The following is a 13,617-nucleotide window of genomic DNA, read 5'->3' as shown; positions in this document are numbered from 1 at the left end:
ACGCGGTGAAGTGAAAGCGCATCTTAGCTTTTAAAATGTAAATGTAAACAGCAACCCAGACAGCGATTTACACTCTTGACATAGCTTAAACAATTCCATAGGAGCTATGGTCGCCGTGGTGCAGTGGTAAGATGCTTGTCTCGGGACCGGTAGATCCAAAGTTCGATTCCCAGCGGGTGCGTTTTTTTGTCTTTCATTTTTTTTATCTTTTTTTTTTGTATTAATAATTTTACATATCCTTAAATTGGTCTCTGTCAATTTTTAATCAAATATTTATCGGGAACTACAGAATTTTCGACTACAGGACGTCGCACTACAGAGAACAGAACGACAGTCACGACGTCCCAAAATACGACAGACTGAAAATTTCCTGTTGTGTTTTTCAAGTGGGTGAGACGTCTATACGGCGTATACGCAGATTGCTGTCCTCTCTATTAAAAGCAACGTTGCTGAAACACGTCGTACAAGACGCTGTACGACTCGCATAACATCGATATACAACGCCGTCACCATCCATGAGATCACCGAAAGCACGGTCGCTTTCGGTGGCGGCCTACAGATGGCACCACAGGTAGCGCCGGTAAAGTTACAGGTGATATTATTTTGCCGTCTTCAGTTTGTCGCTACATGTGAGTGCTTGCTGTGTATTGACGCCGTCCGATGTAGTTGTTTAATCGTGTGTACGCTGTGCCGAGAAAAATTGTGGTGCATCTTGTATGCATTGAGAATCACAAAACCCCTGGGACCGCGTAATGTAGCCCGCAGTATCCTTCGTGTGGTGCGCCGATGCCGAAGATATGACCCTTCGCGCTTCCTTTGTTCCGGGCTCATGAAAAGGATCTCATCCTCTGGCACTGTCGCATCGTATCGCACTGTACGGAAGAATTTGGTGAAAGTTGTGCTCTTACGTCCTGTAGTTGATCCGCAATTCAACAGTGTGTGCGCCGGAAGGACCGTTGGTGCAGTCGATTCCGCGGCAACTGTGACACTAAAAGGAGCGTTTTCCGAGTACGCCGAGAAAGGTAAGTCCGGCGCTTGCGCGCATTCTTCCTGTCTATGGTTCGTGAAGTGTGCGTTGTTGTACGTATCGCAAGATCCGTACAACAACCGAATCCGGATTTGTAAAGCAGCAAGAATTATAAATGTGCTTTTCAAATGGTTGTTCTTCATGTCGCAGTGCACATTTAGCAAAAAGTTCCATGGAAATTGCCCTAAAACGTATTCATGTTACCAACAGCTCTATCTGTGGTTTATTTACTTTCACCTATGAAGCACGCTAGCGCGGGTGGTTCTTTGATCTAAATGGGCACAAAAATTCAAGGAAAGAAAGTTACTGTTTGTGTACATAATTTTTCATTGAGAAATGGTATAGGCATTTCTAGAAGTAGTACGTCGATGTGTCGGTCTTCACAGCTAACAGCTGCGCGAGATAGCACCCGATTCCTTCGTTGACGCATGGCCAGATTTTTAGCTTGTATGGAAATTCTTCTGTTTATAGAGTGTCGTCAGATGACGTGTATTAGTGTCCTGTGTGTTTTCGTGTACTTGTAAAGGGTTCCGATCTTGCAGAGAAGCCGAAATTACATAAGCAATGCTTCTTTTTAATGGAAAAATCTTTCTCTTTTCTGTATTGTCTCTCCAGAAATAGAGGTGGTCTGTTGTAATTTTGAGCGCATCGTCCTTTGGGAGCAGTGCTTTGTTGCGCCGCATAAACAAATTAGGTTTTGGAACGCTTTTCATGTCCTACGGAATTTTTTGATAGTACAATTCACATTTCACGTTATACAGCTGTACGTTTGTGTGAACCTTTTCATAGTAGATTCATGTTTGCTACAGTTCGATTTACGTGTTATTTAACCGCCTGTGATGTTACAATCAGATATTTGCACAACCAGTTGCAGCTTCATGTAACTGGTTGTATGAGACTTTTATCAAAATATGACGTGATCTTTTTATATCACAAGTTTAGTTTCAGCAGGGATTACAATAAATTGAGCATTTATTATTGTTTAGGGATGGCAAGATTTTGTGAACCAGAGGCACCTCCACATATGCACCTGCGGCACTTCTGCAGCCTCAACAGCACGGAAAAGTACCTGATGTGCATGCTGTGACAAGGTGTGTGCAAAGCAGTTGCTGCCACTTACACGAGCTGCAGATTTTGTTGGTATCATCCATGTTTGGAAACTCTCCTGAATTTTTCGTGGGTTTACAAATGTGGGCTCATTTTACAATTTTATGAATGTCACTTTAGAAAGACAACGAAGTTGTGTTGGTTAAGATGTTTTAAAGCTGTTGAGAGATTGACGGCATGACATTGTTAAAATGCATGTAAAAAATTAATTGCAATGGTACTTGTACTGCTTTATTATTAGCAATGCAATATCTCTAACGAGAACATCAGAGGGGCACTTGCTTTTGGGAAGTTTGGTCAGATAAATTCCTGAAGCAGCGTAAAGCTCTGTAATCTAAAAAAAACAATGTTGTCAGTTACTGGTTTCAAGCTCGCTGCTGCTTTTTGTGCTGCACGACAAGTTAAATAATGGTTGATAATGTGTGTGTGACGTAATAGTTCTGCGCAAACACACGAGGTGGAGAGAAGTAATTAATAAAGGGAAAATCAGACGTCCACCCGCTCGCACCATTTGCTACAAAGGAAACCCGTATGTGTTCCTCAAAAGGAAAGCCGCACAGTTGAAGAAAAATTCGTCCTGGTCTGGGACTCGAACCCAGGACTACCGCCTTTCCGAGGCAGCCACTCTACCATCTGAGATAACCAGGTGGCTAGCAGATGCCAGGGCGAAGTCGAATTAGTTGACAACACGAAGCAAAGGCAAGGGTTTGACGTAATATTTTTTTCCCCTTTATTAATTACTTCTCTACACCTTGCGCGTTTCCGCAGAACTATTACGTCAGACCCTTGCCTTTGCTTCATGTTGTCGACAAATTCGACTTCGCCCGGCCATCTGCTAGCCGCCTGGTTATCTTAGATTGTAAAGCGGCTGTCCCGGAAAGGCGGTGGTCCCGGGTTTGACTCCCAGACCTGAACGATTTCTTTTTTTCATATGTGAGGCTTTCCTTTCGAGGAATCCGTACGGGTTTCTTTTGTAGCAATTGCTACGAGCGGGTAGATGTGTGATTTTCCCTTTATTAATAATGTGTGAGTGTATGCAACAATGGGGGTGCTGAGAGCAAGCTTTAAAATAATGTGTGCTATGTCCCCAACAAAGAATTTAGTGTCTGCAGCATTTTTACAAAATATTATGTTCACAGGTTGGTAGGTATGACATAATGTACAACAATAATGTACAACACTTTTGCTGTAGATACATTTTCATAACGTCCATTTTCTGTCTACTTGAATCGTATATTTAGAATTTGGCCCACCTGCAGTTTGATCAAGTTACATAGGTAGCCCCCTCTGAGTTAAATATAATTAGGGGCTATTGTAGATATGCATGATATACATACTCACTGTATTGTGACAGGTATTTTTAGGGACTGTGTTGTGAGGCATGCATATCCTTTTACCTGTATGTCTTGCTGCAGGTTGCCCGACAAAAGCATAAATGCTTCGCCCACCTTTATTATTATGCTTTCGTGTAGAGTTCTAACATCTGTGCCCACATAGACTCCATGTTCTTAATTACATTTTTCTAAGTATTCACTGTTGTGCATTACATTATTGTGTTACATTACTGTACATTACATGTTTTTCTTCGTTTTATTTTGGAGGGGGGTATTCATTTCTATAATAGTACAGAGAATAGAACTTCAAAACAAAAAGCCACGAAAGGTGGCTTAAAAGTGTATGAAGCTTGGAATTCTACATTCCTGCCCCTAAAGCGCTACCAGTAGTAAAACATTCCTAATTGTCTTTTTTATAAGCTAGCTGCCAGATACGTAGTCCCACTATGAGAGTATGTTATTTTTTCTTCTTTGGTCTGACTTGTTTTGTTGAATGTTCTCCTTGTTAGTTCAGAATTTGTAAGCCTCCAGGTTTCTACGGGGCAGAAACCTGGAGGCTTACGAAAAGGGTTCTACTCAAATTGAGGACGACGCAACGAGCTATGGAGAGAAGAATGATAGGTGTAACATTAAGGGATAAGAAAAGAGCAGATTGGGTGAGGGAACAAACGCGAGTTAATGACATCTTAGTTGAAATCAAGAAAAAGAAATGGGCATGGGCAGGACATGTAATGAGGAGGGAAGATAACCGATGGTCATTAAGGGTTACGGACTGGATTCCAAGGGAAGGGAAGCGTAGCAGGGGGCGGCAGAAAGTTAGGTGGGCGGATGAGCTTAAAAAGTTTGCAGGGACGGCATGGTGACAATTAGTACATGACCGGGCTTGTTGGAGAAGTATGGTAGAGGCCTTTGCCCTGCAGTGGGCGTAACCAGGCTGATGATGATGTTTTCTTGCCACCTCATGCAATACTCCAACTGGAGCCTATGAGCTATGTGTATAATAAATAAGTAAATTCCTAAAGCATGCAACAAACCATGCAGCATAGCATTTAAATGTTGCCAGTTTATAATGCTTCTCGAGTGCAGCGCATCATGGAGCTTAAGGCTAATCTCTTCAGATGTAAAAAAAATTGCAGGTTATGAAAATGTGGTCCTACAAACTGCTGGTTACGCATGTCAGTCAGCCTGCTGCAGTGGTCACAAGTGAGAATGTAACCAAAAAGCTGGGCGTGCTCGGCCATTTTGCATATGGCACAGGATAAAGCTTCACCTCTGCTGTTGCTTCTCTAAAATAATGGCCACCGAGTATACATGCCGAGTTATGCTTCTGGGGACACTTATTAGTTAACCTTATCAGGTAATGCCATTAGACTTATGGGTGCTATAATGTTGCAGTGCCTGCAGGATGGCCAGCATTACAATACACATTAAAATTATTGTACAAGTCATGCAATGGTGTCGGGATTGGCCCACCAAGTGACAACCTTTAATTACACTATACCTGGGATCAGCCCAGCTCACTCAGTCAGTGAGACATCCATGCATAAGGGGAGGAGTATGGCAAATAGAGGGCGTTCGATTAATCTTTCTCACATAGATAGCTCATACATATTATCTTTCTTAAATTGGATGCTTTGTTGCTCAAAGTGAAGTTACTTATGGGCATAATGTCAGCATTTCGATCCTATTTATGCTTAACGAAAGTTGCTTTGTTCAGTGTCACTTTTTATATTGTTTCGCTTGTGATTCTAAGCTCACTTGTTTTATAGCTGCTATAGGTATGGCTGGACCTGGAGAAGAAGTGTAAGCAGACCATGCTATGTTGCTGATCTGCGCTGATCTCCACATCCAAGTTGGTCCCGCGACAGTTGGGCACCATTGTGCCTTGCTTCCTTGACAAGGTGATATAATATGGTGAGCTTGTACTTCAATATCGGTATTGAAAATTATGTTAAGGAAAAAAGACAAGGATTGGTCTTTATGATAGATACACTCATGTTCTTTCTTTAAGGTGTTCTTTTGGCACTGTTCTGCATGGACATATTTTTAGAGAATTATAACTCCTTTATTGCAAAGTGCCATGGCGCTAGTTTATGCGTTAAACTAGCACTCTTTCACCAAAAAAAGCCTTATTTAGCACACAATTCACAAGGAAAGAAAGGAGGCAACCTGACAGACTGCTACTAACAGTTCAGTATTATTGCTCGCACAGTGATATTGTGCAAAAGGTGAAAGGGGGAGAATAGATCTGAATACATGCTGTTCGCACGGAAACGAAAAGGACGCATCACATGGTGAGCGTGACACTTGTTTTACAATGATAAGAAGCAGTCTCACTGTCTAGTAATTCTCTGCATGGGGAGCTAGTGCTAGGTTCCTCGTCATACATATAAGAAAAGCATCAGATATCTCTCCAGCGCTTTTGTCTTTATATTTTGTCACGATCAAGCAGCTTTCAAACATAGGTGCATGTGCGCCGAGAGCAGTGCACTACCACTGCTAACTGACCCGCGCATCAACTTTCCTTCGTCACGCTGCCAGTCATTTATACATTGGTCGGTTTATCCGATGTAGCCTCTACTGTACGAAATGGTATGTGATAGACACTGCACCTGTGTACTGTACAAGCTTTGTTACATGATTTTTTTCAGAGATAGTGATGCAGGCCTTTTCATTATTTACATGCCTACACAACAAACCAAGCATTATCTGTGCTTAGAAAGAATTGTAGGAAAATCCAACATGAGGCAACTGTTCTCGGCACGAAACAAACTTGATTCGTTGGTTTTCGTTCATTGGTGCGATCACACTAAGGCAGACAAGCTTGTAGGCTGTGCTTCTGCAATTTGTACAGCACACTGACAGCACTGATGTGGGCCTCATCTGTGGGCTGACTGATGGCACCTTCTACGGCGCAGACCACTTGTGTTGGGCGAGGCACCAATGTTGACGTTTGTTCCCTTGTGCAAAACAGCAGTCCTAGGTTTCGAGTAGTTGTAGGAAGACAAGGTAAACATAACTTCGATGGCTTGAGTGGGCTCATTTCTCTTGGGGCATCTAGCTTTTTTTCTTGCAACTGTGCAGAGGTGCTTCCCTAGAGTCGGCGTGAAAATGGCATGGAGTTGTGCATTCGGGAACTCCTGAACAATGATCTGCTGTAGTTAGGGCTTTGCGAAAATGCACTGTCTACCAATTGGTAGAAGGTGCATTATTCAGCCACTGATTTCCTGTTGGCATGCTTGCACTCATGCTGTCAGTAATTTCCTGGCTTGCCGAATTATCTTGAGGCCCCACGCTGATGATGCTACCGATGTCTTCATGTGCAGACTTTTCAGGATGAGGTTTTTTGCTTTGCAAATCTTGTTGAAAGGTAGGTGGTGCTTACAGGTAGCTATTCTAGATATTAGTGAAATGAATTGGCCCATCTTGCTTCGTCAAACATCGTCACGCCGACATCAGTTGCACAAACAAAAAACCTGGCCTACTCGCAGCGTCGTGCACGAAGAAACAAACAAATCAGCTGCTGGATTGTCTTAACATGGCATACTAAGCTGAGACCGGAACTGCTGTAGCTACAAACCAGGCAGAAACGATGATGATGAGCAGGGATTTGCAGTAGTGCCACTTCGTGGGGCAGCAAGGTGGCTCCGTTCAAAACAAAAATGGCGTTCAGCAAGTAGAACCCTGCAACGGTCAGAGTCGGTGCATGGTGCTCTCGATCAAGTTGGCTCAAGGAGTGTCCGAAAAATCAGACGAGAGGTTGCAAGGCGTCCGAACTTTCGGAAGTTGTTATACATTATGGTCCATGGGGAGAATGGCGGTGCCGTGAAGCAGACCGAGTAATCATGTTCGAATTTTCGGAGTCCGGAAAATCAGTCGGTGACTGTACCTATACCTATGTGTCTATGTATACCTAGGTGCAACAGTGTTTGCTATGATCTGTGCAAGAATTGCTGTTGCCCGTAGATGCCCAACATGTCGGGTGTCAAATTGTAAAATACCTCGCAAAAGTGATCTACGGAAAAATAACGCTTCTGCTATATTTCGCTTTTACAAGAAATTTTGCGGCTGCTGGCACCTACCTTAAAAGGCTTTATATGGTCTTCGCATGGCCAGGGCCTTCTACTTTTGTGAGTTTGCTTATCTCGAAATATACTCCGGTTTTTATAACTTCAAGTTGGCGGGATCCCTAGTCTCCTTTAACATGTACCCAATAGACCTAACATAGGGGTTTTGGCATTTCTCTGCCATATAAATGCAGCCATTGTGGCCGGGATTCAATCCCATGCCCTCTGCCTGAGCAGCGCAATGTCAAAGCCAGTACACTACGGTATTTTGCTGGCAGAAGGGTTTCGTTTCTGAATAATTTATTATCTCAACCTGTCGGTGTTGTTTTTAAAGGTATTTCTTGTTTGTATTCTGTTGCTTCAATACTAGTAATTATTGTAAATCAAACGATGTGTCCATCTTTTTCCTATAACACTTGCTTCAATCGCCTGCTAATTATGACAGCTTATTCTCCCACAGTAATCCATGTTCCCTTGAAACATAGGCATTGCATGAAACCACATATTTTTCAATAAGATTTATTCATTATCTCCTATGACCGGAATGCTGAACCTTTCTTATCTGTGGGAACATAGGCAAATTTGCCTATGTGCCAACCTGTTGCATGAGTCAAGATAAATTATTGGCTTTACTTTTTCAGGTGCCCTGCTCGCTCTCACCCAAGCAACCCACTCCAGCGGTCTTCTCTCGGCAGACTGGATGCATCGAAATACCGTTAGAAGGTCCAATAAACAGTGCTTGGGACATTTATGACATGCTTTTACTTAAGCCGGAGGACTTCAGGCTTAATGAAAGCTCAAGTGGGTGTACAGAAATACCTACGTAAAATATACTTGTCTTTTTCACTTACAAGTACATGCCAATACTTTGCCTGACATTTTTCACCCCAAAATTACGCTTTACTGTGGATTTGTCAACAAACCATTACAGCAAAAAGGACGAGTACAAGTGATCGAACATATACTAAACTTGCAAGAATTACATTTGCATACTTGTAGTAAATAGGAAAATGAGGTACAGTCTTCTTCAGGGTGCATTTTCTTGTAGGTCATACATAGAGAACGTACTCGTGGGTCATACAAAACTTGTTCATGATGTATCACATCAGTGTTGGTAGTGCTAATCAATTTATGCCGAAAATTGTGTTCATCTTCGTATCAAGCAATGTACCAGGCAAACCTACATGTGAAAGTGGCATTCTTGTTGCAAACATAATGCAGATCTACTTCTCTTCAATGCTGATCGCAAATACACAAGTGTACAAAATAGGTTTAAAGAGTAAATTATATTAAGCAACATCAATCCATTCTGAAAGGACCTGGTATGAATGTAGTAAAATATAGGTCTGAACAGGGGCAAACAGGTCTGGGTTAGATAGGACGGGATTAAACGGGTCAGGATTGAACAGGATTTAAACGGGTCAGGATTAAACAGGATTTAAACGGGTCAGGTTTAAACAGGATTTAAACGGGTCAGGTTTAAACAGGAATAAACAGGATTTAAACAGGTCAGGACTGAACAGGATCAAACGGGGTCCCGTTCCATAACCCTATTTGATGAAACCCGTTTGAAAACAAATAGGATTTTTTAGTAGGGTATTAGATACAATTCACAGAATTGAGATATCGTCCTTCATTGCTGAGTTACGTTGTTGTAAACTTGATGGTATCGTTTTCCAAAAAATTGCGATTTTTGCCAATATTTTATAATATACTGATGACCAGAATAAAAAATTCGAAACGAACAGTCACTAGATTTTTAGTTTTTCTTTTAAATGCAACAGACCTCGTCCAATTTTGTGCTGTGGTTACCGAGACAAACGAATTATGATTTTACATGTATTTAGACGGGAGAACCCCAAGCTGAACCCCAAACCCGTGAATGACTTTGGTCTGAAAAAAAAAAAAAAAAACGAGTGTGTTTTTTTTTTTTTTTTTTCAGACCGAAGTCATTCACGGCAAGCACAAGCTATATGTTATGTTGTCAGTCGCAGTCGTCGCTTCGTGGTCAAGTGCTGGCCTACGACTGCGGGAGTTCGCGGGTTCGATTCTCGCCGCCGCCAATCACCCACCGGTTCGTCGCAATTTGCACAAGCGTCCCCCGGCCTTGGGTCGATAAGCTTGGGCGAGGAGGCTGCGCCTTGAAAGCCCGTTCGAAACACTCGCGGGCACAGCTTGACGACCACTGGGTGGGTGAAGGGGTCGGGTGGGAGAACCGCGGGGAAGCGTCGATGTCGCACAGCGGCTCGGGACAAGTGCACGATGGCGGCGAAAGCAGCTAGTCGCCGGAGTCCGCGCTGGAAGACGTGCCGCGCACAAACCCACTGCGTAACGATGTTATTATACGGAACAGGTGCGTTGTGGTCTGCAGTGACGGACGATCAAGTCTCTGAAATACCCACCCGAACGCGACAGCTCAGGACTAACGCCGCCAAAGTGGTAAAATGTTAACGGAATTACGCCACATTGTGAATCTATACCATTGAACATGACGCGTGGTGCTGTTAAAGTCGCCCAACTGTACCTATTTCTTAGCGCGGGAAGGACATCATCGAGATAATTAAAGATACGGCGGCTTCCCCGAAAAGACGGAACAGTGACACCGACATATGTCGCGCATTGCTATTGCGCGCGATATATGCCCCGAATAGTAAAAAAAAAAAAAAAAAAAACAGTCGCAGTAGTATACACACGAGTGCAGTTCGCAGTACGCTGTGAACTTGTGCATGCGGTTTCGTCCCATTCTGGCTTTCTTCCGGTAACGACCTTGTGCGCCGAGACGGAGAAGAACCACACCCGTTCCCCCACCCATGCGGGAGCCCGAGCTAGCGCTCGAGCGCCCACACGTAGCCACGGTTTCAGGTTACAATTCCTCGTGGCAGCCTGCTTCCTACACGTGTCATCGTTCAAAATTTGTTAAAAATTAAATTACGGGGTTTTACGTAGAAAAACCACTTTCTGATTATGAGGCACGCTGTAGTGGAGGACTCCGAAAATTTTGACCACCTGGAGTTCTTTAACGTGCACCTAAATCTAAGTACAGGGGTGTTTTCGCATTTCGCCCCCATCGAAGTGCGGCCGCCGTCGTCGGGATTCGATCCTGCGACTTCGAGCTCAGCAGCCCAACACCATAGCCACTGAACAACCACGGCGGGTTCGAAATTTGTTGCACGCGCCGGAACAAAAAGGGGTGCTGCTAAAGGATACGAGGGACGTGTGCAGTTCACGACCACCGACGGTGTTTAACGGTTCCGATCGGAAGTTAACGGAAGGCGCGTGGGCCGATAACGGCGGTTCCGGCGGCCTAGCTCTTAGCGTGAGAACCTCGCGGCCACGGCCTCTGACGCCTGGGAAGCGGCGTTTATACTTCCAATACCGAGCAGACGACGCGCAAGACGAGACGCGCATCATCGACACTGGCGAATCCGCTCGTCACGGCCAGCCGCCCTCCAGAGGCTTCCGCGCTCAGCTCGGGGTTCGCCTCGTTTTCTCTTCTGGCGATTTCTTTTTTCCGCCCCCTTAGCGGCGTTTCTGTCGGTGCCTGCGACCGATTTCAGCTGCCTCGCGTCACTCGCTCTTTGGGAGCGACAGTCGTTGCCGCGGCGACCTGCGACGCACTGCGGCGAGAATCACCTGCCTTCCTCAAAGTGGGCGGCCGCCTCACGGACGTTCGCTGCGCGCAGATCCAGCGCCGTGCATGTGCAGGTGAAACTTCACGGTGCTCGGCCACGCGCAGGGGCTCCTTTTGGCCGCCGTTGGCTCCCCCGAAGCACGTAACGCATACATGCCGCACGTATAGTATATACACGCCTGTCGCGGCGCACCGTGCGAACGCCCGTAAACGCCCGTTTACGCGGTAGCGGAACGCCGATGCACAGCCGAACCGTTCGATTCGGTTGGAACCTCCTCCGATTCGGGTTTTCTTCCCTCGCTCGCTTCTCCTCCGATGCGCGAGCGGTTCCCACGACGGCACGAATCAGCAGGCGGAACGGCCATTTTCCGCGCAGTCACGAGGCAGCCACCGCTGTACGGCATCCGTCAATGCATTATGTGGGCGGGCATTGGGACTCAACGGGATGGCGTTTGCCTTGTTTGTGTTTATATTTGGTTCTAGCTGGATGGCCGTCCTATTTCAACTGGCCATCTCGGGGCAGTAGAGTGCACGACATATAAAAACGAGGCAATCGAATTGTGCGCATTTTGCTATTACGCGGACTGATGCGCGCATCGGCGCCGCACTGATCGTTGCGTGCAAACGACCTGTCCGCGCGGCTGAGCTGAAAACTCAGCTATACGCATTTTTTGCGCCTCCTTTCGTGCGGATGAGTTGATGCATAGCGCACGTCACAAAATGTTACAGTGGAAGCGCACTTCATGACTCCGTCTTTACTTGTGTAAAGAAAGTAACGCTTACAGGACGGCCTGCTGAATCGCTGGGCGTTTTGAAACCTGCGTCCCCACATTACGCAATCCTACGTGCTCGTGGCTATTGTGTGTGTGGGCTCTTCTTCTGTTTTCTGCGATTTTCTTATTGGATCACGAAACGCCCGCACGGCCAAGCTTCCACAGTGTTTCTTTCTTTTTTCTGTTCTTTACCGACTTTTTAATGGAGAAATACGTGACGGCCTGCTGAATGCACGTGTTCGAAGTTCGGTTTAGGATAACTGCTGCTTCCGCTCTGACTTTCTTACTTGTTAGCGAGCGAAGCCACCCGCTAAGTGCAATTACATTTATGTGCTCCATTTAAGAAAGCTTCATGAGTTGCACAATCGCTGTGACATGCCGATTGATTGATTGATTGATTGATCAGTTGACGATCCCGATGGCTGATTGACGAGAACGTTGAGTGCACTCAACGTTTTGTACATGAGCGTTCTTGATCCCTCATCGGATTGAAGTAGTCGAATCGGGCGGGAATCGAACTCGCGACTTCGGACGCAGCGGCCGAACACCATAACCATGAAGCCGCCACAGCGAATCGCAGACCCTACTAATGTCTATGGAGTCACTGGAAATGCCTTCTCTTACACATGGTCTCTGATTGGCTGCTCGAGGATTGCTCTCAATTTGAAGAGGAAGAGATAAAGAGATTACTCAAGAAGAAACAAGCCAACATGGAAGCATTCGCGTTGAACGCAAACATATTTAAGCTAGTGCTCGCGTACAAATTACCACCACCATCATCATCGTCGTCATCATCATCCGTCTATTTTATGTGCACTGTAGGGGGAGGGCCGCTCCCTGAGATCTCCAATTACCCCTGTCATGCGCCAACCGATTTCAACTCGCGCCTGCGAATTTTACTAATCTCATCACCCCACCGAGTGAGGCTTTAAACCAGGAAGGTGAAGATGACATGGAGGTAGAATGAGACCGTGATTATTATATTTCATCGCTGCCATTAAAGTTGGAAGTAATTAACGTACCAAGACAACAATAAAGGTAATCTTCCATGTAATAAAGGACCTAATAAAGAAACGAGAAAGCATGACTGTGTTTAAATCAACATGTCATATAGAATTGGCTTAACTATCGAAGTCAATAAACAGGGAGAAAATAGGTGATACCCAAAATTTTAAACATGGAAACATTGAGGAAGTAGTAAAAATGACCGCAGTATCAAATCAGTGAGAAGAAATTTTGGCATCGGAAAGAACAAAGATGCATGCAGTGAAAGAAAAGCAGGGCCATTCTGTAAGTAATTTTGACGGTATATATACAATCAAGGCAGCAGAATACTTCTGTACTGACCTGCACAGTACCCAAAGCAGTCATGTAACACTGATTGGATGTTGTAAGCAACAAGAAAGGATGTTGTGACGAACAGGGTACTAATACATTGGGCAAAAGCTCGCAGATTAACAAAGAAGCTTGAGTAGAAGTTAAGGACCGCGCAATGAGCGATATGGAACAAGAAAAAAAAAGTGAAAGGCGTAACGTTAATGTACAAGAAGACAGCGGTGTGGATTTGACAGCAAACGGGGATAGCCGATGTTCTAACTGCCATTAAAAGGAAAAAGTGGAGCCGGGCAAGCCATGTAGTGCGTACGGAAGATAATCGACGGATCATTATTACAGCTAC

The 13,617-nt window shown here is 44.8% G+C and overlaps 1 long non-coding RNA gene across 1 annotated transcript; it reads left to right on the top strand.

The window, feature by feature from the left end:
* The first annotated feature begins 370 nt into the window (after positions 1-370).
* On the top strand, positions 371-8,286 carry LOC142583335 (uncharacterized). Its single transcript, XR_012828599.1, has 4 exons — positions 371-1,022; positions 2,014-2,118; positions 5,238-5,382; positions 8,177-8,286. It is a non-coding gene; the product is annotated as an uncharacterized LOC142583335 (long non-coding RNA).
* Positions 8,287-13,617: the final 5,331 nt, after the last annotated feature.

This window comes from Dermacentor variabilis, chromosome 5 (genome assembly GCF_050947875.1).
Source record: "Dermacentor variabilis isolate Ectoservices chromosome 5, ASM5094787v1, whole genome shotgun sequence".
Taxonomy (NCBI): domain Eukaryota; kingdom Metazoa; phylum Arthropoda; class Arachnida; order Ixodida; family Ixodidae; genus Dermacentor; species Dermacentor variabilis.
The sequence above is the reverse complement of the archived record's forward strand: the minus strand, read 5'-3'. Positions and strand labels throughout refer to the sequence as shown.